Raw genomic sequence first — 24,499 nt, forward strand, 5'->3', positions numbered from 1 at the left:
CAATAAGTCAAAGAACACATTTGAGTTATTAGTAGTCTTGGATCCTGGTGCCAAACTCCCTTGAAATGGCTCTGCATGTCTGCGTGTGAGAGTTCAGTGAATATGCTTGAAGATAAAGATGAGAAAATCGGGACAATTACCTTGGTGAAAGGGCTAGGGCAACAAAAAATGTCGGTGCTAACTGTAGCTTTTTGATCAGCATCTCACTGCTGATGTTTGGTGACAGTGCAGTGTCTGGAGAGCTGTCTGCTTCATTTGCCTGTCTGTGTGGTGAAGATTGGCAGATGGAAAAATAACGACTCAGACAGTGACGATAATGTAAGTCTCTCAGCTGGACCACCTCAGGGAGCTTTGAGAAACTGTTCTGATAAATTCGAGCCTTGGATACAGCTGGGTCTGCTAAAACCTTGCATTAACAGATACTTAAAGTGGGAATTGATTCCATGGATGCCGCCTGAAGGGCTTTAACAAGGACTTGGAATATGATGCAGTATGATTTTCCAGTCTCTGAGCTTGGAATGAGATAAATTAAAAAAAACTAAGCTGAGGCATACTTTATGAAAATTGTATCTGAATCAACATGACAAGTTCCCAGGATTTATGCAACATGTGGGATGTGCTGAACTATTTCTCTTAATTGATGATCAAGTTTCTGGAGCTCTTATGTTCTGCATAGTTCTAATCAGGATAGATCAATTGATATTCAGCCTTGTGGTTTGGTCTCAACAAATTAAGGATTTGTATTAATCTTTATTGAGATAAGGTAGAGCAGGATTTGTATTTCCTAAACACTTTAGATCTTTAGTGCCAGAATGTATATTTTGAAGTTTAATCACTGTTATGTAGACAAATATGGCAACCCACTTGCCAGCAGTAAGCACCACTGATAAAAATGGCCAGATAATTGGCTTTACTAATGTGTGATGTCTTCAGGTCATTAGACATAGTTTAGGATCTTTAATCAATGCCACGAAGTGGCTCATACTTACCTGAATGACCTGTCTAAGTCTTGGTTTAATATCTTAGTTGAAGGAAAGGGAATTACCAATATAGCACTTTCTCCATGTTGTGCAAAAATACTAGCCCAGATTGTGTGATCAGGTGTGCAGGAGTACTTAAATCCAAGACCTTCTCACTGAGTGACAAGAGAACAACAGAGCTAAACTGACACTGTGTGCTGCCGGCATATGCAAACATGAAGAACATTAAAACAGTTTTTGTTGTTACTATTTAGTTTAAGCCGATATAGTTGTTTTTACATGATTTGTTTTCCACTTTGTGTAAAACTTATAGTTTTAATTTCTGTATTTTCGTTTTGCATTTGAGAATGATATACGTTGGTTGCAATGACATAATGTGAGAAGGACATTTGGCTGTAGAGTCAGAAAGTCATAGAGTCATGAGCACAGAAACAGACCCTTTAGTCTAACTCAGTTTGCTCACTGACAAAATCAGAACTTGCTGAAAAACTCAGCAGGTCTGGCAGCATCTGTGGAGAGAAAGCAGAGTTCACGTTTTGGGTCCAGTGACCCTTCTTCAGAGCAGTCTGCACTGTGATGCTCAATGCTGACAACACCTTGGCTGAAGTAAAAATTTTTTTATATGCTTGTTGCATAATAGTAGTACTGAGCCAAAAGAATTATATCAAAGAAAGAAAACAAACAGAAGACAATGGTGTACGTAACATTGCAGCATATCTTTGAGAGGGATTTTACAGTGATTTATTTCAAACTGTGGTGACTTATCTTTGTAGAAAAGCACGATTAGTGATTTTTCAATTGATTATCTGTCTCTTTGAGTTATTTGTGAAGTAGGCAACAAAAGAAAGCAGTAATTTTGTGTTGCTGGTCATGATAACATTTAGTGCATCTCACAATCTAATGTGTGTTGACTACATATTAATATCAATGTGCTATGAACCAGAACTGTGAGACAGACACAATTGAACAGCAGTCCGCTGAATGGAAAAGCAGGATCTCATGTGTAATCTCTGTCAGTCAATCAGCTTCATTTGTGGTGCACAGATCTGCACATAGATTTCATCTGTGGTCACTTTAGCTTGTGCTGTTTTCCTGCTTCATCCTACATCTCAAAATCAGCATTGTGCTAATTTACAAAGATTTTCCAGAAAAGTGGGACCCTCAGTTAGACCACGAAATAAATGTCATTATTGGTTAGTGTAAAAGTTAAGGAAAAAATTGTCAATGATTCTGAGTGTGGCTGTCAATGGTAAAGCCAGCATTTCTTGTCCATTTATAATTGTCCTCAAGAAAAAAATGGTGAATCGTCTTCTCGAACCATTGCAGCCCATTAACTGTAGATGAACCCAAACTACTGTTCTTTGGGGAGTCCCAGGATTTTTTGTCAAGCAACCATAAGAAAAAAAAAGATAACTTTCCAAATCAGACTTAAAGGTGAAAATGCAGGTGGTCCCAGTAATGAAAAGCTTAACATATGAGAAATGTTTGAGGACTCTGGGTTTATACACAATGGAGCTTAGAAGGATGAATGGGGATCTAATTGAAACATACAGAATACTGAATGGCCTGGACAGACATGATGTTGGGAAGGTGTTGCCATTGGTGGGCGAGACTAGGACTCAAAGGAAAAGCCATAGAATAAATGGAAGACCTTTTAAAACAGAGATAAGGATAAACTTCTTCAGCCAGAGATGGTGAATCTGTGGAACTCATTGCTACAGAAGGCTGTGAAGGCCAGGTCATTGAGTATATTAAAGACTGAGATAGATAGATTCTTGAATATCAAGGGAATCACCGGTTATGGGGAGAAAACGGGAGAATGGGGTTGCGAAACCTATCAGCCATGATTGAATAGTAGAGTAGACTCGATGGGCTGAATTTCTGCTCCTATGTCTTGTGGTCTTATGGCTATGTTCCCATCTTATTTCCAACTGAAGAGACATATAAAAATTGCCAGAAAAAGCAGCAAACCTGAAGGTTAGGAGCAATTTAGAATTCAGCAGAAGAAGATAACAAGTTTTATCATGAGAGAGAAAGTGGAGTCTGAGAGTAAAATTGCAGAAAACATAAAAGTGGACTATAAAAGCTTCTGTAAAAATGTGAAGAGAAAAAGATTAGTACGATCAAATGTCAGTCCCCTACAGTCAGAAGCTAGAGAAATTATAATGGGGAATAAGAAATGGCAGAAGAATGGAACATATACTTTGGTCCTGTCTTCACAAAAAGAGGGCACAAATAATCTCGCAGAAATCTGACCAAGCCAGGGCCTAGTGAGAAAGAGGAATTGAAGGAAATAAATATGAGTGAGAAAATAGTGCTAGGGAAATTAATTGACTGATATATCATCAGGGCCTACATCCCAAGAATACTAAAGAAAGTGGCCCTGGAAATATTGGATGCATTAGTGGTCATTTTCCAAACTTTGACCCACACTTGGGCATTACCAACAGATTGGAGAGCGACAAATGTAACCCCACTATTTAAAAGGAGGGAAAGCAAAAGCAGAGAATTTCAGATCAGTTAGTGTGACATCAGTAATGAAGCAAATGGTAGAATTTAGTATAAAGGCGTGATAACAGAACACTTAGGAAGCATGGTTGTTGGGTGGCCTCCCCCAAGGCTCCTAAGTTCATGGCAGGGTGGATGGGCCAGGCCGGAAACACTACTGATGGCACACTACCCCAGTTTATATGTCTATTTGCCTGTTTACCCATGCACAGTTCAGCAGTAAGATTCTGCCCGAAATGCATTGGAGTTCCAGTGCAATGTATTTGAAAGTTGTTGAGCAAAGATGCCTCAACAGATGGCTTATCCAGCTTAGCCACTCCACATAGTGGTTGGATGCTTACTGACGACGGGAAGATTGGAGCCAGAATATTGCTGAATTGCTACTTTATGTGCCTTCTCATCGTCAGTCAGTAATAACAGCATTCATTTTTACACTTGATATGATTCGATTTATTGTGACGTGTACTTATGTACAGTGAAAAGATTTGTTTGTGAGCAGTACAGGCAGATATACTAAGCAAGGACATTCCCATCATAGCGTACTTGGAGAGTGTGAGGCATAAAGGTTACACTGCACAGGAGGTGCGTGAAGCAAGATCAGCATTATTTGAAGTTAGAGAGTCCATTCATCAGTCTAATAACGGCAGGGAAGAAGTTGTTCTCAAACCTGTTGACGCGTGTGTTCAAGCTTCTGCTTACCAATGCACATCCAGGACCATTACCAACCAAACAAACATTGAACTGTATATAGAGACATTAAGACAGAAAAGTGGTATATTTTTCATAGCATTTTAAAGGAAGAAGCACAGTGATTGAAGGAGGCAATTTCAGAGCCTAGGGCACAGGCCAGCAAAGGCACAGCTGACAGTAGAGGTGATAATAATCTGGGATGCACAGAAGCCCAGAATGGGATGTGATTTTGAAGGATTGTGGGGAAGGGTAACAATTTTAGGAAAGGCTTGGGGGGATTTGAATAGAAGAATGAGAGTTTTAATACTGAGGGAACAGGAGCCAATACGGGCTTGTGAGCACAGGTTTGATGAGTGATCAGGATTTGGAGCAAGTTAAGCTATGCTGTTTGTTTTATACATTAGCAATTTGGGTAGTAGTGGGTAGTGTAGAGTCAAAATGATGTAGATAGGTTAGTGGAATAGGCAGAAAGGTGGCAGGTGCAGTGCAATTCTGATAAGTGTGAGGTAATGCATTTCGGGAGGTCAAACAGTCAAAATGAATAAAAATAAATGGGAATATACTGAGAGGGGTAGATGAAGTGAGAGATCTTGGCATGCACAGGCCTCGAAAGGGAGCAGTATGGAAAGCTAGGGTTTTACAGATGCTCTCATTCATTGGCAAAAGAGCAGAATTCAAAAGTAGGGATATAATGAAACTGTATAAGACACTGGTGAGGCCACAACTGGAATATTGTGTGCAGTCCTGGTCACCGCATTCCAGGAAGGACAGATTAGCATTGTCAAGACGGGCCCAATGACCCCTTTCGGTGCTGTATAATTTCTATGAGCAACAGAGTTTTGGATGAGCTCAAGTGTACGGAAGATGAAAGATGGCCAGGAGAGCATTGGAGTAGTTGAGACAAGCAGGAAGTGAAGCATGTGTGGAGGGATTCAGCAACAGATGAGCTGATCCAAGTGGCTTTGGTGGAGGCCTTAGTCATACAATTGGCATTAGGTTTGTTCTTATAACAACATGTCCTTTGCATATTTAGCTCCTGGAATGCTGATATTTGTCATTTCTGCAAGGGCTGTTTTGAAAACCATGCTGCTGAGAAACACTGTAAAAAAGATGTATTGGAATAGACCCAGAAATATAGAGCACAGACGGCAGTCGCTCTGGGTATGACAGCGGCTATCCTTTCCACTCTTCTGGTGCTTCAGAAACCGGAAATTTAATTCATAACTGAATTGTGTTCTTCGAAAACATTCTTTTGAGATTCAGTAAAGGAGTTTTGATTGAAGATTAAAGTTTTAGGCATCGATGAAGCACAAATGTCTGTCTTGCTACATGCTAGCTTTGCTTCATTTTTAACCTGAAGGGATCCAAGGAAGAGGTTGATAGGGCTTGCTGACATTCCTGTTAGTGTTTGCATGCGTGAGTTGTGACTGTCATATTGGTCACAGCAGGACAATCTGTTTATGAATAAATTGACTAGTTCTAAAATTAAAATGGGATTTTTCTTTTGAGCTGAGCGCCACGTTAATTGTGCCAACTTAAATTGTTTGCACAGTGTTGTTTCATTTTAATGCATGATCCCTTCAATACCATCAGTCCCACTGTAAGCCACAGTCTTAATAACAGTTGCTCCAATTGTGTCTAACACTGTCAGCCACGCCGTCACCATCCAGCCAAATCCTGCTGCTAACTGTTAGTTGTGTGTCACCTGCAAGAGAGAGGAAGTGAGTTTGTGACTGTTGCACCATGTTTTTGGGTGATGCAGCTATCATAGTTGAATAGCTTGCAGTATGTTTGAGATGTGTACATGAGACCTGCACCAGTACCAAGTGTGTGATAGTGAGGTGAAGCATGCGGATATCCTGATTGATTGAGATTGTTGACTGGGAGTAATGAGGGTGTGGTGAATTGAGCTGTCTCTGAGATAAGTTTGTTAATCATGGCATTTAAAGAATCATGTGCAGACCTTGACCATTTGAGTGAAGTCATTGAACCTTGTTGTACCACTGTATCCAGGTTCTAGCAGTTTCCATCTTTGCACTGACCTCTGTGGCTATTTGCTTTCACTGTCTTCTAAGCATGTGACTAGCAAGCTTCCTAGTCCCCCCCGCTTACACAGGACATTTCTCCTCCTTTCCATCTTTGCTGCAAACTCTGAAAACATTGGTACCTACACGGACATGTATGTGCCAGGCTTCAATGTTTCACAGATCAATTCCTGCATGACTAGCTGTACCTGTTCCAGACACAGTGCACCTCTCTTTAAAGAGCTGCATTCTTGCTTTGAATTGTGCAGATCCCTCAGAATATTGGCCTTTACTGATGCATCTAACCATTCAACAGCACTGTTCGTGCTGGCAAGACACACTGACATGGGCAGGCAGCACAAAGTTTGATATTGTTATTTGGGACACTTCAATGTGCTAAAGGGTATAAAATACAAATTGTTGGCTGGATGAATTCAGGGGAGAGGAAAGAATAGATAGGATTAGAAGGGGTAAGATATTTGTAATTAATTTCTCCCAAAATCTCGAAGACCACACAAACTATGATTTAAAATGTTTTCTTTTGAGAAACATCAGATGATTTCTAAGTAATCTGTTTAGAGGTGAGACCTGAATCCAGGCCTCCTTGATCGAGTTAGAGACACTACCACTGCACCACAAAGGAGCCTTCTAACTTTGTGATTTGTACTCAGATGTGTTGTCTGTTGCACCACTAGCCTTGGCTGTTTTTAGAAACTGTATACTTGGTTAAAACTGGACATTGATAGGAAGCCACCAATGGGGGCTCCTCATCTTGGCTGGACGGATAAAGCTGGAGAGAGAGTGAGGGAGGTAAAGTAGATGTCAGTTAGGGCCTCTGAAGCAGATTTTAAATCATTCACAATGCAAGCTCTGAAGTTACATAAACACAGCGAAACGTTTCCACCACGCCTGATTTTAACCCTATAAACTTAACAGATCCACTTCATTACTATGAGTGTAATTTACTGGTATGTTTTTGTGTTCATTAAGGTGAGAGTGATGTGTTGGGGAATGAACCACTTTAATGCGTTTAGAAATAACTGTCAGCATCAAACATATAGGTTACTAGGAGTTAAGAGCATAATCAGTTTGACTTACTAATATGCCTTGAATGCTAATAAAAATGATATCAAATCAAAAAAAAACTGCCAGATGCTGGAATCCAAGATAGACAAGCGAGAGGCTGGAAGAACACAGCAAGCCAGGCAGCATCAGGAGATGGAGAAGTCAACATTTCAGGTCTAACATTTCTCGAGAACTGGTGTAAGGGGAGCTGCAGATAAAGGGGGTATGGGTGTTTGGGGGAGTGATGAGGTAGGGATAGGTGAACACCAGTAGAGGGTATGACTGGTTGGCCGATGGGAGGAATGAATCCGATTGGTAACTGGAAGGAAGGGTCAATGAGAGGAATGGAAGGGAGGGGGAGGGGCTGGGAAGGCAGTCGGGGGATGGGAATTGAATTGAATTAAATTGAATTTATTGAAGGGAGGTTATTTGAAATGGCAGAACTCAGTGTTGAGTCCTTCGGGCTGTAGGCTGCCCAGGCAGAAGATGAAGTGTTGTTCCTCCAATTTGTGGTCTGATTTGTTGTGGCAATGGAGGAGGCCAAAGATAGTCATGTCAGAAAGGGAGTGGGAAGGAGAATTAAAATGGGCGGTGATTGGGAGGTCAGGTTGGGCCCGATGGACCGGGCTGAGATGCTCGGTGAACTGTTCCTAAGTTTATGTTTGATCTCCCAGATGTAGAGAAGACCACATCGGGAGCACCGGATACAGTAAACTAGGTTGGAGGAGAGGCAGGTGAACATTTGTTTCACCTGGAAGGACTGTTTGGGGGCCTGGATAGAGGTTTGGGGGTGTGGGGTATACTGGCAGGTTTAGCATCTTTTCTGGTTGCAGGTGAAGGTACCTGGGGGTGTGGGGGTGGGGATTGGTGGGGAGAGTGGTGCTAACCAAGGATTGGCACAGGTAACAATCCTTGCGGAAGGCAGAGAGGGGTGGGATGGAGAAGATGTTCTTAGTGGTGCAGTCTAATTGAAGTTGGCGGAAATGTTTAAGGATGATATGCTGGAAATGTGTAAGCATAAATGCAAATGTTAAGGGTGGCTCAAGACTCAGGTAGCTGTTCATTTATGTTCTCATTTGGTTTCTTCTTGTTTCTGTTAACCAGTCTTCCCCTCTGCAATTTTCTCTTGAAACCCAGTTCTTTTGGACTGTTCTCCAGGTACCCTGAAGTATTTTACATAGTTTTTTTATTAATCTGTCAATATCATCATTGAATTTCAGCAGGTTATTCAGTAATGGGGTTAACTGAAGTGTGTGTAGGCTTGTCTTCACTAGAATTACACAAGGATATTTTCCAAAAAACATGAGCCAGCCCGACTTAGTTCCTTTGGATTAAGTTGCAAGTGGATCAATTTACTGTATGTCCTGTGCAGTTCCTCGACCCACTGTGCAACCAGGTGCCCAATCTATTGTGCCACTTTGTCCTCAACGATATGTTTCACTTGGTCCTGGACCTCAGCCAGTACATGTGTTTGTGCACTTTGGTAATTTTTTGCAAATTGTCAAATAAAGGGTGTTAACTCTTGAGTTAAATTCAAGTAATTTGGCAATTCATTCTTTGGCTTTGACATAGTTTCAAAGTAGAAAATTCATATCAGTCTGTCAATGTTGCTAGGCATTGAGTCAAACATAACAGACTTCAGATAGCGATCTTATACTTTTCAAGATGAATGACCTTCACCAACTAGCTTCAAGTACCAACTACAAATAGTTGGAGTTTTGTTCCATTAAGGGTGGTCATTTTGTAAAACATGAAATAAACAAGCATTGAGGATTTTGCAAGCTCTGCAATTTGCATTGAAAGAATAATTTCATATCTTGAGTTTGACTTTCTAAACAACTGAATATTCTCTATCCCCTGTTTTGAAAAGCAATTGGTAATCAATGCATTTATATAAAGTACAAATAAATATTGATGTCTGATATCTAACGTACACATCAATGGTAATGCATTGCAGTAAATATGAAAAGGGAGTAACAGCCAATTTCTGCTCATTTTTCTGATCTTGATGATCTCTCCTCTGTGGAGATACAAGTGATTTATAAATATTTATAGAAACCTTCACTCAACAAGTTGCTCTGCATGAGGACCTGGCCCAGAACTGACCAGCCTACTCATCCTCAACCACCCCCATAGCACTGAGAAGACAGAAATGTCAAATGTTAATGGAACTTTGGCATTTGAACCTAAGTCAAGAGTGTAATTATAGTTTAGTGCCTGTGTAGCTTCAAGTTGATGAATGATTTTGGGTATAATCCAGTCAGTGGCTGTTTTCAGTTTGACACTTCACATTATTGCTGAATGAACATGCAGCTGAAGATTGGTAGAACACTGTTGGTAAGGACAGCACATAGTAATGACACAGAAATCGACACCATCATGATGCACTCTGTGGAGACTAATACATGTAGAGCATTCACTCAAGTGACACGCTAGCTTGTGAAACTTCCGTCCGGCAAGAAATAAATGAACAAATAAGAATATTATAAATCAAAAATAATTGGTGGTGTATCCTCTGAAATTTCCTGAACCTTTGAAAACAGAACATGGTGATGTTTGCTATGATTAGTTATGTTTTCGAATGTTGAGAGTTGCAGCTGTTTTGTTCTTCTTGTCTGATATGTCATGGCACCTTTGTTACTTCATTCTGTAATTCTTATCACTGCTATTTTATTTTTAAAGAGGCAATAGCAGGCATTTCAAAGTCACTCCCACTTAAAAAACAAACACTCTAGTCTGTGCAAAATGTTGCAGTTTTATTCTGATTGAAGGCTGGAATGCAAGAATCAGAAAGTGTCAAGAATACCTTGAAAGTCAAGTTGCTACTGAAGCTACTAACTGGTTATTCGAATAGTTTCAGTGATACCGCGCATAGTACAAGCTCTCTGTTAATAAAACTCAATAACGTTGATCATAATGTATGATGACATATATAATTGTGTATGATGAAACTCTACGAATAATGGTCAGCTCAACTTTATTAACATACGTTGTCCTTGCAGTGATTAAACATTGCCCTGCCTAAACAGCACACTGATTGAAACTAGTGAGCGGCCATAGGGTGAGTTGCATCAGCCAACTGTTCAGGACTCAAGGGGAGATATGGCCATAAGCCTCACCTAGTTGGAATGCATAAATGTGGTTCTAAAATAGGTATCAATCGGCAGCTTGCTGATTTCAAACCTGAGGAATTTCAATGCACAGGTAGTTCCTATGATGAGGAGGTAGACTGAATGGTAAGATGTGAAGAGACTGGGACATCCAGGTTGGCAGTGATCTATGGTTTACATAGAGTCATAGAAATGTACAGCATGGAAACAGACCCTTTGGTCCAACCTGTCCACGCCGACCAGTTATCCCATCCCAATCTAGACCCACCTGCCAGCACCTGGCCCATATCCCTCCAAACCCTTCCTATTCATATGCCCACCCAAATGCCTCTTAAATGTTGCAATTGTACCAGCCTCCACCACTTCCTCTGGCAGCTCATTCCATACATGTACCACCCTCTGCGTGAAAAAGTTGCCACTTAGGCCTCTTTTATATCTTTCCCCTCTCACCCTAAACCTATGCCCTCTAGTTCTGGACTCCCCGACCCCAGGGAAAAGACTTTGTCTATTTATCCTATCCATGCCCCTCATAATTTTGTAAACCCATATAAGGTCACCCCTCAGCCTCCGACGCTCCAGGGAAAACAGCCCCAACCTGTTTAGCCTCTCCCTATAGCTCAAATCCTCCAACCCTGGCAACATGCTTGTAAATCTTTTCTGAACCCTTTCAAGTTTCACAACATCTTTCCGATAGGAAGGAGACCCGAATTGCACGCAATATTCCAACAGTGGCCTAACCAATGTCCTGTACAGTCGCAACATGACCTCCTCCCAACTCTGTACTCAATACTCTGACCAATAAAGGAAAGCATACCAAACACTGCCTTCACTATCCTATCTACCTGCAACTCCACTTTCAAGCAGCTATGAACCTGCATTCCAAGGTCTATTTGATCAGCAACACTCCATAGGACCTTACCATTAAGTGTATAAGTCCTGCTAAGATTTGCTTTCCCAAAATGCAGCACCTCGCATTTATCTGAATTAAACTCCATCTGTCACTACCCACTGGCCCATCTGGTCCAGATCCTTCATGATAGAGCCAGGAGGAAATGTTGTGTTTCTTTAGCTGCACAGAAATATACCAATGCAACTGTTTTGCGCCTTTATATGTAATAATTAGCAGTGAAGTCATTAAGGATCTCTGAGGCCATTGAACACCACAGTACGCCTGTGGAGTGCATGCACTGTCCTTGTCCTTGAAATTATAATGAGATTCCTAAGTATTTCATAATCGTAAGCAATTAGCATTCTCTCCACCCACAGGAAAAGCCTTTCAAAGTAGTCGTGGATAGACCATCCTCATTAACAGGATTGTGATCTACCTATTTCATTTTGAGGGCATAACTCCCTCATCAATGAAGGTTTGGGAAAATAAAATTCAGAGTGTGTAACAGCTGATGTGACAAAATCAGGAATGCGGTGCTGGAAAAGCATAGCAGGTCAGGCAACCTCAAAAGGAGCAGGAGAATCAACGTTTTGGGCTCAAGCCCTTCATCAGGAATGAGGCCCATGTCACAAAATGACTACTATTGATGTACATCGGAAGTCTAATCATGGTACAACACAGTCTCTACTAATTGGACATATTTGGGGATTTGACTCCCAGTAGTGGCTGGATTATGGTTGGGTCGGGCAAGAAAGTATTTTAAACATCTCATACCAGCCAGACATTCTCCCATTTCCAGTTCTCACAGAAACAGATGAGAGGGCAGGCAACCACTCTTCCCTTATGAAATAGATCAGTTACTAAAATCTGTGTCCATCCATTTCAACAGACAGACCCTGTTTGCTGCAGCAAGAGCCATATCCCACAGTGTATGAATTATGAATCTTTAAAGAGGTTCTAAAATAGTCTTGAGGAGTGGATAAGGAATGTAAAATTATTAAATTAATTATCCATTTAAATACAGTGCCCTTTAGAAATTTGAAGAAATATGCCTACCAGTATTGGAGAGTTGAGTTATATGTCAACATAACCCTATATGCAATTATGCAAGCATTTTAATGATGGCTATATTTGTATAATCATTTTATTAACAGCTCTGTCCATGTGTCCTGCCACTTTTAATAACTGATGTACAGATATATCAGGTCTCTTTTTTTTGTACACACCCTTCAGAACAGTACTCTTCATTTTATGTCCTTTTGTGTTTTTTATACTGAAAGTACATCACCTCACACTTCTCCAAATTAACATCATTTGCCCCTTACCTGCCCACTCCACCAACTTCTCAATATCTTTGCAAAGTTCTCCACTGAGCTCCTCACAGTTTACAATGTTCCCAAGTTTTGTGTCTTCTGCAAACTTTGAAATGATCCCCTATAAATTAAGAGCTAGATCATTTAGGTAAAGCAAGAGTCCCTATACTGGTCCCTGGAAACTCTATTATGAGCCTTCCTACAGCCCAGGAAAGACCCATTACCATTACACTCTCTGTTTCTTATCCCTTTTCTAACTGACCCTTTTATTCTGCAACCAAGTGCTTTCCTTCTAAGTCTATTGTGTGATGTTGCATTGAACGCATTTGGAAGTCCATGTATGTGCACCCCTCATCAATCTCTTCTGCTACCTTTTCCAAAAACTCAAGTAGGATAGTTCGACATGACTTCCTGGAGAAATCAATGCTGATCCTTCCCAATCCACAACTTTCAAGTACCTATTCACTCTCTACTGAATATTGTTTCGAGACATTTCCCCACTGTGTCACCAAGGTTAAAATGACTGTTCCGTAATTACTGGTTGATTTTTGCAACTTCTATGAACACAGGTACAATGTTTCCAAATCTCCAGTCATCGAGCACCATCCACAATTCTGGGAAAAATTGAAAGGCATTCTGCAATTTCCATTCTCCCTTCCTTCAATATCCTTTTATGTATCTCATCCAGTTCTGATGCCTAAGCATGGACTGCTTTTCCAATATTATCAATTATAAGCCCTTCTAGTGATTGGAAAAGAATAATTGTTCTTGAAACAATTAACTCTGTTTCTCTCTCCACAGATATGCCAGACCTGCTGAGTTTTTACATCAAGTTTTGTTTTTATTATTATAGAATCGGTTGTATTGAAGGTGGCATTATGATACAAGTGAGGGCGTTGTTATGAGGGATTAAATTCTTGAGGCTATTTAAAGCTATTGAATGGGCTTTTATAGGACATTTTAAAAATCATGGAGGAACTTTGTAACAAATATTTAGAACCTAATTTTAGTTCATCCCAGCCTCTTGTCTGCTTGTGGTGAACACTGTGTGAGTTGCTGTGAGATGTAAGGTATATGAGTGGGAGGGGAATGGGTTCATAAGTTGGGATGACTTCACACTAAGTTGGCATTGAGATTTTCAAGGTAAAATGAGTGCGCACTGTTTGCATTTGTGCCATTGAAGCCAAAGTGTCAAGACGTGGTATAGGGATTATAAGGAGCCATGGGGTAGGTGGGGTGTATGTTGACATAGGACCTATAAAGAGCCACATTGCTAGGTGTGAGAAAAATGGACTGGCATGGAGAGTTTGAGGGGCCGTTGGAGTTGGGGACGGGGTGGGATGTTGGCACAAGTTGGAATGTAATGTTTTTGGGTATGGGTAGGGGTTGAGGGGGATGCGGGTCTAAGGCAGGCTTTTAAAATAGCCCAGCCTGGCACTCCGCAGGTCCAGTGGCTGACTTTGACTTTAACCTGTGGGATAATGGGCCCAACTCCATCCCACACACGACCCCGCACCTCAGCATAAATCAGGCTATTCAGGCAGTTTCTTTCAAGTGCTCTGATCCAGGTAATGAACTGATTCCAGCTAACTACCTTAGAATTAACAATTCAGCCCACTGACTATTAATTCAGTCAATTTTCTTTGCTAATTTGCTGATGGTTGTTCATGTGTACACCCTTGCTGTGAACTCTGACACTACTGATAGCCCCTGTGAATAGTGATGAAAGGACACACTGACACTGCAGATAGCACACACCAAGGCTGGTAAGAACACATACTGACACTTCTAATAAGACATATTGACTCTGCATTTAATGCACATTTTCACTGTTAATCAGCCACTCACAAACAAATAATGTACAGTGGTGTTGCAACCAAGTAAAATGGCAGCATTAATGCTGAGACTGAATAAGAAAATTGAATTGACACTGACTGACCCTGTTTGTTTGCATTCTGTTTGTACATGTTTATAACTCCAGCAAAATGACTCAAATTTGAATGGTCTAGAGATAATTTCATAATTTGCTCACATGGTGGAAATTTTATGATGACCTTGTACATAAACGTACAACAACTGCTGCTGTGATATTTGTACAGACTGAGAATTTTCACAAATAAATTCAAACTTCATTTAATAGGTGAAACAATGACAAATCATAATGTCACACTTTTAGATGGTTACTCTGTAAAAAGTGTCTGAAATATTGTTATCTAAATACAATCTATGTAGGAAACTTATACTTAAATAAGAGTGAAATGCACTCCTTCTTATTCTTAACCCAATAAGAAAACACACAATACACATACACTTGACATTTTTCTTTATCTAGACATTCAATTTTTCTTAGGCTCAATCCAATGTGAATAACAGAATAATTCCTGTTTTTCTTCTTAGCCAAGCACTTTCAATCTTCCAGCTATCTTTCACGATGAGTTTTCTTTTCCCAAATACTCTCAATATTTTACTGTAGAGGATGGGAGGGGACAGTCATTTGGTAGAAGGATGGGGGTGAGAGTTGTTGGATTGGCAATGGCGAGAGTTATAGTCCATGAGACTTTGTGAGAGATGTGTGCCATGGTGGTGTTATATTGAGTGAGATCCTGCGAGATTGAGACAGCAGGGAGAAGATGGTGGCACTTATTCTTGCATACAGCAGATGATCAATACCCTTCTCCCTGCATTGCTGTGCGCAGCATTTCATATGGAACTGGTTGTCCTGGTTATTATTTTAGTCCAGATGAGCTGGGTCTGGTAGGCAGCCTCCTTTTTGCCATCAGTGGGATACAATATCGCCCTCCTCTCCGTCACCCTGTCTACCCTATTGGCATACCAAGAAGATAACTTGCTCTTCTAGGTTATTTCCATGAGGACAATGGTGTCGAACCAAAGTGAGACAGCTACATTCTAGCTTGCAGCATCTGAATTCCTGGGAATTAAATATGGTGCCTGTGGTTTGGGCATCACAATGTCCCAGCAGAGGTGGAACACCCAACTTTCTGGCCTCACAGTTCCATCAGCCGGGCACCACAGAGGCCGGTGGCATAATTAGTAAGCAGAAGATTGTCTGAGAACAGTCAATGTAGGTCAAGGCAGCACAGCCACCATGCACTGCACCTCAACAAACATGGGAAAATCCAGCCATTATCTCTGACAATGAAAACCTTGCAACTTCTTCACAGTTAAATAATCTGAAGCTTCCTTTGACCTCTCTACCCATCAAACCATCCAAACCTACTCTTATGCAGACTTCAGAACAACTCATATGACCCTCTTAATTTTACCTTGAACTTAAAGGCAGAAGAGTAATGGGAGTTGAACTATTAACCCTTTCTCTCTGTAAAGATGCTGCCAGACCTGCTGAGTTTCTCCAGCACTCTCCATTGTAACAATTTTATAAACATCATAGTTGTAGCACTGCATAGGACACATCAATCTGTTTTCACTGTTATTTTATTGATTAGTGACTTATTTCCTTTTGGAATATTGATTAATGTGAGGGTGGCATGGTGGCATGGTGGTTAGCGCTGCTGCCTCACAGCACCAGGGTCCCAACTTTGATTCCAGCCTTGGGTGACTGCCTGTATGGAGTTTGCAGGTTCTCCCTGTGTCTGTGTGGGTTTCCTCCGAGTACTCTGGTTTCCTCCCACAATCCAAAGATGTGAAGGTCAGGTGAATTGGCCATGCTAAATTGCCCACAGTGTTAGGTGCATCATTCAGAGGGAAATGGGACTGGGTGGGTTACTCTTTGGAGGGTTGGTGTGGAGTTGTTGGGCTGAAGGGCCTGTTTCCACACTGTAGGGAATCTAATCTAAAACATAGGTTCCATTATCATTGATTTTGAAATAATGTCACCTATTGAACTTTGCTTGACCTTTTCTCATTGCATGCAAGTAGAGCACTATATAGGATTAGAATTGTTCATTTTCTGTTTTATATACCATCTATCCTTACCAATGCTAAAGTATATTTGCAATTTTTTTCTATTTTCTATTGTGACTGAAGCTAAACTGTCCATTCCGAGGACTGCAGCAGTTTTCTTGTTGCTTAAGCTTAGTTCAAGCATCAATCAACCAGCAATCCTGCACAGCGTGAACAGATGTAGAGCAAAGTTTACTTTGCAACGTCTCAACAATTTGTCTCAACCCAAAACTCAGAATGTACCCCATATTGTATCTGTATGGTTGTTATGTCGTTCCTACAAACATCAAAGAGAGATTACACAGGATTGATGTTATTTGCTGCCTTCTTGTACGTTAGTTCTGTGTGTTCCTGTTTATTTCACTCACAGCTGCTGTAGGCTTAAAGGAGGCGGGATGTTCGAACCCCTCAAATTGGGTTGTACTTGAACTCTTTTTTTGGAATCGGAAGAACGCAACAGTGAGAATGCATTACATTCAATAGCCTCAGGCTTCAGTTTGCTGTAACTGCAAATACTCTTGTGCTGGATTATACAATAGTGGCAGGGACCTGCACCCCTGTTTAAATATTTCTGCTGACATGTTTCTTTAAATTGTCATGATGTGGGGATTTTATTTGTCTCCAGGAGGATGTGCTGTCTCATACAGGTGTCAGCTAATCTGAGGTCAGTGGCTCTATACCACCCCAGGATTGGTGGCCACTGCTGTTATTGCAGGAGGCCTAGCAGAATGAGGGGCCATGGATATCCCAAAATCCAGTTTCATGTGGAATCTTGTGGGGGAAGAATGTTGGTAGGGTGGGGGTGAGCGTGGGGGTTGGGGAGGAGATGCAGATGTGGCACTGCTGGGTTGCAGATGGGTGGATTGTGTGGACTGGAGATCTCATATTGGTACAGGGTTCTGGGAAGGAGGCATCCTGGCCTTCTCTGACCAGCAGTCTGGAGGGTTAATCTTCTCATCGTAGATTGGCCAGTCCAGCCATTCTTTTTATGAAGTGGTATCAGCAACCTGAGTCCCTCAGTTGGATGTGACTGCCTATTTGAGGGTCTCAACTGGGCCATGGCTAGGCACTCTGCCAGATACCTCCCCTGCTGCCTGTAAAATTATGATGGGCAGAGGGGCCAGTGGTGGACATGCTGTCGACAGCACAGCACCCTTATGTACCCATCTGTTTTCCTGCCTATCGGTGGCCATTCAATTCAGGCTTTTTGAGGACAGTGTTTGGAAAGCTTTATCTCGTTTTAGGCTGATTAACTCACTGTGACCATCTGCTATTTAATGAGGATTTCAGATGTTAGTTGGCCTGCACTAGGACAGGGGGAGACTGTGTATTTTCTTGTTAAAAAGGTCAGACTAAATTTGCCATGTCAAAGTATTTCACGAAAAATTGCATTATGTCACCGTGACTCCAGAAACTAAAAAATACACTTTGTTATGCTTTGCCACAGGAGGCCTGTGTGTTTGCAAGTACAAGCACTCACAGCATTTCACAGAAGAAGAGCAAATAAATGAGTCTTTTTTGTTCTGGATTGTTATTGTCTGGATTCTGTGTTCAATGAGGCCCTTTTTCTAAAAAGGAACACAGATCCATTCCCATCAAGGGATGGCTTCATTAAAGCTCTATTTTCACATGAGTATATTCTCATAAATTTCTTCACAATCTGTTCTTAAGGTAGTGAGTAATGTTGGGTTGTAGGTCTGTGAGCATTAGTTGACTTTTGATACTGCTTTTCCACTCTTTCTGTGTGACATCTGAGGAAGGGAATGTCAACAGGATGTTTAACTGTGGATGGAGTCTCATAGCTAAATTGAATCCTATCCACATCCAATTTACATATATGTTGTGCATACTGGAGTATTGTGTCCAATTCTATCTAAGCAGAGATCAGCTAATTTGACACAGAGCAGAGCTTCTGCTTTTGTGTGGCTTTCTATCAGACCAAGTGGTGCATTTACTTATTGTAGCAAACAGAAACATACGTTTAACATCAGGCCCAGCTGATGATTTTATTGTATCATTACATCACTGTCAAGTCACGAAAAACTCTGATCTTGTTACCTTGACTTACAATCTTGAAAGGTCATTCAACATGCTCCTGGATTAATTGAAAATAAACTTGTTTTTCATGCTATCACTAAATTGGATGAATGTAATATTATGCTGAGATTTGAGCTGCGGCCTGTGCTGAATTTTCAGATGAAAAATAGCTTCATACCCTCTTCCAACTTGCCAAGAACTGATACCTAATTAAGTTGTTCCTATGGAAACAAGCACTGCTAAGTAAAAATTTATCCCAAGTAAAATCTCAAAGTAAATCAAGTTACAGCACAGTAAATGCATCAAGCAGTATACTTATACATGAGTAAATTGAATCCAGAGAGCAGATGGTGGTTACATAATTGGATATCAAGAGGAGAAGAAAATAAATCCAGTTTGTATAAAAGCAAACCTCAAAATTAGTAATTACTATCTGACAGTATATTTGATCTGAATCCAGCTCCTGGCAAGATCATTTGCACTGTAATCGGAAGAGATATGATGTGATCTGAGATATCTATGTAGTTTTAGAAACTGTAAATTAAGGGATTTGTACAAACTTATGGTACAGCTTTTATGTATTTTAATGTTTGCATCTAGTGCATTGACATTATTGATGGGGAGACTTGTTCATCTGCTTTATTCTCCTGGGCGGATGCGAAGGTAAAATCGAGCAGAAAGTAAATAGTTTACACCACAGGGAGCGACCATTTCCTTTTGGGAAGATGCTACATTGCTAATAATTTACATTTGTTCAGAACATCAGAATATATTTCTATACTCTCCATGACAACTCAGGTGTCTTTTATTCACACCTCGAAAGACTAAAAAGACCAGAAAACCGAAGGGTTTTTTTCCATGAGCGAACCCGAACGGCCCCGAACTGACCTAAAAGTGAAGTTTGTTTCCCCCAAAGGGCCCGATCTCAACACGTGTGCAGGTCTGTTTGGAACCGCTCGGGACAAACAAAGCTTCTTCCCCCAGAGGAGCCGAACAGACCTGAGAAAGAATAATAAGTACAAGAGATAATAACAGAAACAAAACGTTTGTAGATGCCTTCAGGATCTGGATAAAGATAATGTGAACCTATTTCCCAACAGGCTGGAGTTCAAGAGTTAAATGAATATTTTGATTTTGATTGTGAGATGATTAGCGAAATGTTTTATAAATAAATATCCTTCCTCCGTAAATAAGTGGTTTTCGGATAAAGGATCATGTGGAGTGTGTAAGATGCAGCATTTCATGATATGATTGCTGACTGTTGTGATTTGATTTGACCTGCACATCACTGACTGCAGGCTCTCTCTCTCTCTCTCTCTCCCTTTCTCTCATCCCTTTCAATCACTTCAGGTAATGAATGTGGTATTACACTTGGGTGAGATCAGTATCAGTCAACTTCAGCAGTTTTCAGCTCATAGAATGTAGAAGGGTGGCTCCCTCTCAAAATGTGAGTTTTGAATTGCTTTGAGGCCCATGGAAGAGCATCAGAATTTTCAAACTGAAAAGATGGAGGTCCATTGTGGTTGCCTTTTTCCATCTAGTAGTCACAGGATACAATGGTATTGGAGTTGATGATTCGTCACAATGATAATCTCTATCAGATAGTCTCTGACTAACTCAGGCATGAGGTTGAGAATTATCCCAGTGGTGAAAGATTTCGAAACTATAGGTCTAAAAGTTATCTGTTCCTCTCGAGCATGCTGTGTGCTCATATCTCAAAATAGTATTTTTTTGAAGTACAGTATGTATTTAAATGTACATTCGAGCTGATTTTATTCAAAGCACAATTGTGCAGCATTTCCTGTCAAAATAACAGTGAGGCTAAAAGTGCTTGCTGCTATTTATACAAGTATGAGTCAGCGTTTTCAGGTAATAGGCAGGTGCGTGTTTAAACTCCAACATCCAAAAAAGTGCTGTCTATATCAATCCATTGTATGCCTCATCATTGAAACGCACTGAAATAAACAAAGAGCTGTGGAAGCTGGAGATTTGAAACAAATAAAAATAGAAATTTCTGCCAGAAACTCAGCAGGTTTGGCAGTATCTATGCAGAGAAAGCAGAGTTCACGTTTTGACTTCAGCAACCCTTCTTCAGAACTTCTTCAGCAATTTCTGTTTTGATTATGTGTGCTGATTTAAAATGAACAATGAAATTTCAATCCTTCAATCTTTAGTTATTGTTGGAGATTATAAAAATGTAAAATTTAACTTATTTTTTCCTTTTTGTCTCAGTTATTTCCAGGATTTAATTCTTTCCTTTTCTCTCTTTAGTTTTCTTTCTGCACCTGATTTTCACCCTATCCTTTGTTTTAAATCTCTTTCTGTTATTACCACAGTCCTTCAATTTGATTGGTTAAGGAGGTATATTGGAGGTGATGGCCTAGTGGTATTATCACTGACTGTTAATGCAGAGACTCAGGCAATGTTCTGGCAACGCAGTTTTGAATCTTGCCATGGCAGATGGTGGAAAATATGAATCCAATTTTAAAAAGTTTGGGATTAAGAGTCACAGAGTCTTAGAGATATACAGCACGAAAACAGACCCATCAATCCAACTTGTCCATGCTGACCAGATATCCGAAGTTAATCTAGTCCCATTTGCCAGCACTTGGCCCATATTCCTCTAATCCCTTTCTATTCATATACCCATCCAGAAGCCTTTTAAATGTTGTAATTTTACCAACACTTCCTCTGGCAGCTCATTCCATAGACGCATCTTCATTTGCATGAAAAAGTTGCCCTTAGGTCCCTTTTAAATCTTGCCCCTGTCACCCAAAATATATGCCCTCTAGTTCTGGACTCCCCATCCCAGGGAAAAGACCTTGTCCATTTACCCTATCCATGCCCCTCATGATTTTATAAACCTCCATAAAGTCATCCCTCCGCCTCTGACGCTCCAGGGAAAACAGCCCCAGCCTGTTCAACCTCTCCCTGTAGTTCAAATCCTCCAACCCTGGCAAGTTCCTTGTAGATCTTTTTTGAACCCTTTCAAGTTTCACAACATCCTTCCAATACAAAGGAAACCAGAATTACATGCAATATTCCAACAGTGGCCTAACCAACCGCCTGTACATGACCTCCCAACTCCTATATTCTGACCAATAAAAGAAAGCATACCAAACGCCTTCTTCACTGTCCTATCTACCTGCAACTCTACTTTCAAGGAACTATGAACCTGCACTCCAAAGTCTCTTTGTTCAGCAACGGTCCCTAGCACCTTATCACTAAGTATATAAGTCCTGCTAAGATTTGCTTTCCCAAAATGCAGCACCTCGCATTTATTGGAATTAAACTCCATCTGCTACTCCTCAGCCCATTGGCCCATCAGATCAAGATTCCATTGTACTCTGAGGTAACCTCTTTGCTGTCCACCACACCTCCAATTTTCGTGCCATCTGCAAACTTACTAACTATACCTCCGATGTTCTCCTCCAAATCATTTATGTAAATGACAAAAAGCAGTGGACCTAGCACTACTGGTCAGAGGCCTCCAGTCTGAAAAGCAACCCTCCACTACCACCCTCTGTCTTCTGCCTTTGAGCCAGTTCTGTATCCAAATGGCTAGTTTGCCCTGAATTCCATGAGATCTAACCTTGCTAACCAGTCTCCCATGGGGAACCTTGTAAAATGCCTTACTGAAATCCATTTAGATCACGTTCACCCCACTAGCCTCATCAATCCTCTTTGTTACTTCTTCAGAAAGCTCAGTCAAGTTAGTGAGACATGATTTCCCATGCACAAAGTCCTGTTGACTATCCCTAATCAGTCCTTGCCTTTCCAAATACATGTGAACCCTGTCACTCAGGATTCCCTCCAACAACGTACCCACCATCAATGTCAGGCTCACTGGTCTATAAGTTTAATGATGACTGTGAAGCTGTTGTCAATTGTTGGAAAAGCCCATCACTAATGCCCTTTAAGGAAGGAAATCTTACCTGGTCTGACCTACGTGTGACTCCAGACCCATAGCAACTTGGTTGATACTTAACTGTCCTTTGGAGTAATTAGGGATGGGCAATAAATGGCCAGTGATGCCCACGTCCCATGAAGGAATAAAAGAAATATGAGAAATCCTGTACAGGAATATGTAACCACTTGTCGGTGGGATTTCAGTACATTTGAAGGCATATTAATTTCTTGGTTATGTGAAGTTGAACTATAAGGGTGCCTGGCAGCATAATAATAAATCTGGTCCTTCTGCACTTGGTCTGTATACACCTAGAATGACTTCCTAAGTCATGAATAGTGTAAAATACTGTCCTACAACGTCGTGACGAGTGGAATTGAGTTGAGGTGTTTTGTCAAAGGAATCATATTAAAAATATCACTTCAATATAGCTTCCCTTTCTGCAGCTAAGTAGGGCCAGTAAAAATTACAATTAAATTGCACAATAATGAATGACAGATTTAATGCTTTAATGATAACTTTAGTTAAGTGAGCATTAGATAATGAAATAAAGTAGAAATGATTAGGTATATAAATTAGCTGACGTTTTTATGAAAGCTATATTCAAAGGGACTGTGGCTGAGAGTACCATTGTAACACTGCATTTCTGATTGGCTCGTTAGACATGGCTCTTTGGTTAGGGGGTGAGACCAGCATATTTACATTAAGCCATGTATAATTGCAAGAACAGTTCCAACTACCAATATGTTCAGATTTGGCCTTCCACAGTGAAAGGACACACTGACATATCGCGAGAATCAGCTTGTGCCTATTGTCTGACTCCAACAGCTGTTGGCTGTACTTCTGATAGATCTCAAACACAACATCTCTGCAGCATCTTCAAGCACATTTGGAGAATGTATAACAGATGCCAAATTAATTTTTCTTTCTCCAGTTGAGTGCTTAGATTTGTTTGGAGGCGAGCCACCTCTTTACAAATGTGTTTGAAGGTAGGTATTGAAATCTCTCTGACACGTAGTGAGTAAGAATGAATATTGTTGTATGTGATGTAATTGCCAGTCAGTTGCATCTTGAGGAAGGGTGCCACCTGTCAACTATGTTAACAATAGGTAAAAACTAGGTAAAAAGGTTAGAAACACAGCTCCATTCTTCCTCACTGTCTGTTGGACAATGTTGTCACTGAAAGAATGAGCATTAAATAGTAAGCATTAACTATGTGGCTGTTGTTAATTTTCATTGTTTGAATTTTGGAGTTTTCACTTCAACTTTCTCTGTTTCTTTTGTTACTGGGATAGCTCAGGACTTTCTCTAATATACATCATATAGAAGTCTAAATAGTGATTAAAGGCAGACTATTCAATAGGAGGACTGACAGCTGGATCACAAAATGCAATCCTGACCCCATGATCCACTCTTGTACTTGCTGCCAATTGTGACTAGACAACATGCAGGACTGGGAACCCCAGCTAATTTCCTTTCCATCCCCTAATACTGAAGACAGTTGTAGTTCCCAAATTGCAATTATCTGATTCAGTAAAGATGTGAAACAAAGCTAAAGCCTGTACCACACGGTTTACGAACCATAACATGTTATTTCATATCCACTATAGGCACTTCACTATAAATCCTTGAGCCACTGATTTAGATTAGATTCCCTACAGTGTGGAAACAGGCCCTTTGGCCCTACCAGTCCACACCGACCCTCAGAAGAGTAACTCACCCAGACTCATTTCCCTCTGACTAATGCACCTAACACTATGGGCAATTTAACATGGCCAATTCATCTGACCTGTAGGAGGAAACCACAGCACCTGGAGGAAACCCATGCAGACACTGGGAGAATGTATAAACTCCACACAGACAGTCGCCCAAGGCTGGAATCGAACCTGGGACCCTGGTGCTGTGAGGCAGCAGTGCTAACCACTGAGCCACCATGCTGCTCACTTAATTTTTTTTATTTTCTAAATGTTTAGAAAGTCATTAGGTAGAATTTTCACTGTGATGTGGGTTCAGGTGAATGTCCGATTTCACACATGCTGCTGGCATATCTACTCT

At 40.7% G+C, this 24,499-nt stretch overlaps 1 protein-coding gene across 2 annotated transcripts in view; it reads left to right on the forward strand.

The window, feature by feature from the left end:
• Nucleotides 1-24,499, forward strand: part of prkcea (protein kinase C, epsilon a) — a 589,489-nt gene that overhangs the window by 210,274 nt on the left and 354,716 nt on the right. The gene's annotated exons all lie outside the window — the stretch shown is intronic.

The sequence above is a fragment of the Chiloscyllium punctatum genome, chromosome 11 (assembly GCF_047496795.1).
Source record: "Chiloscyllium punctatum isolate Juve2018m chromosome 11, sChiPun1.3, whole genome shotgun sequence".
Classification (NCBI taxonomy): domain Eukaryota; kingdom Metazoa; phylum Chordata; class Chondrichthyes; order Orectolobiformes; family Hemiscylliidae; genus Chiloscyllium; species Chiloscyllium punctatum.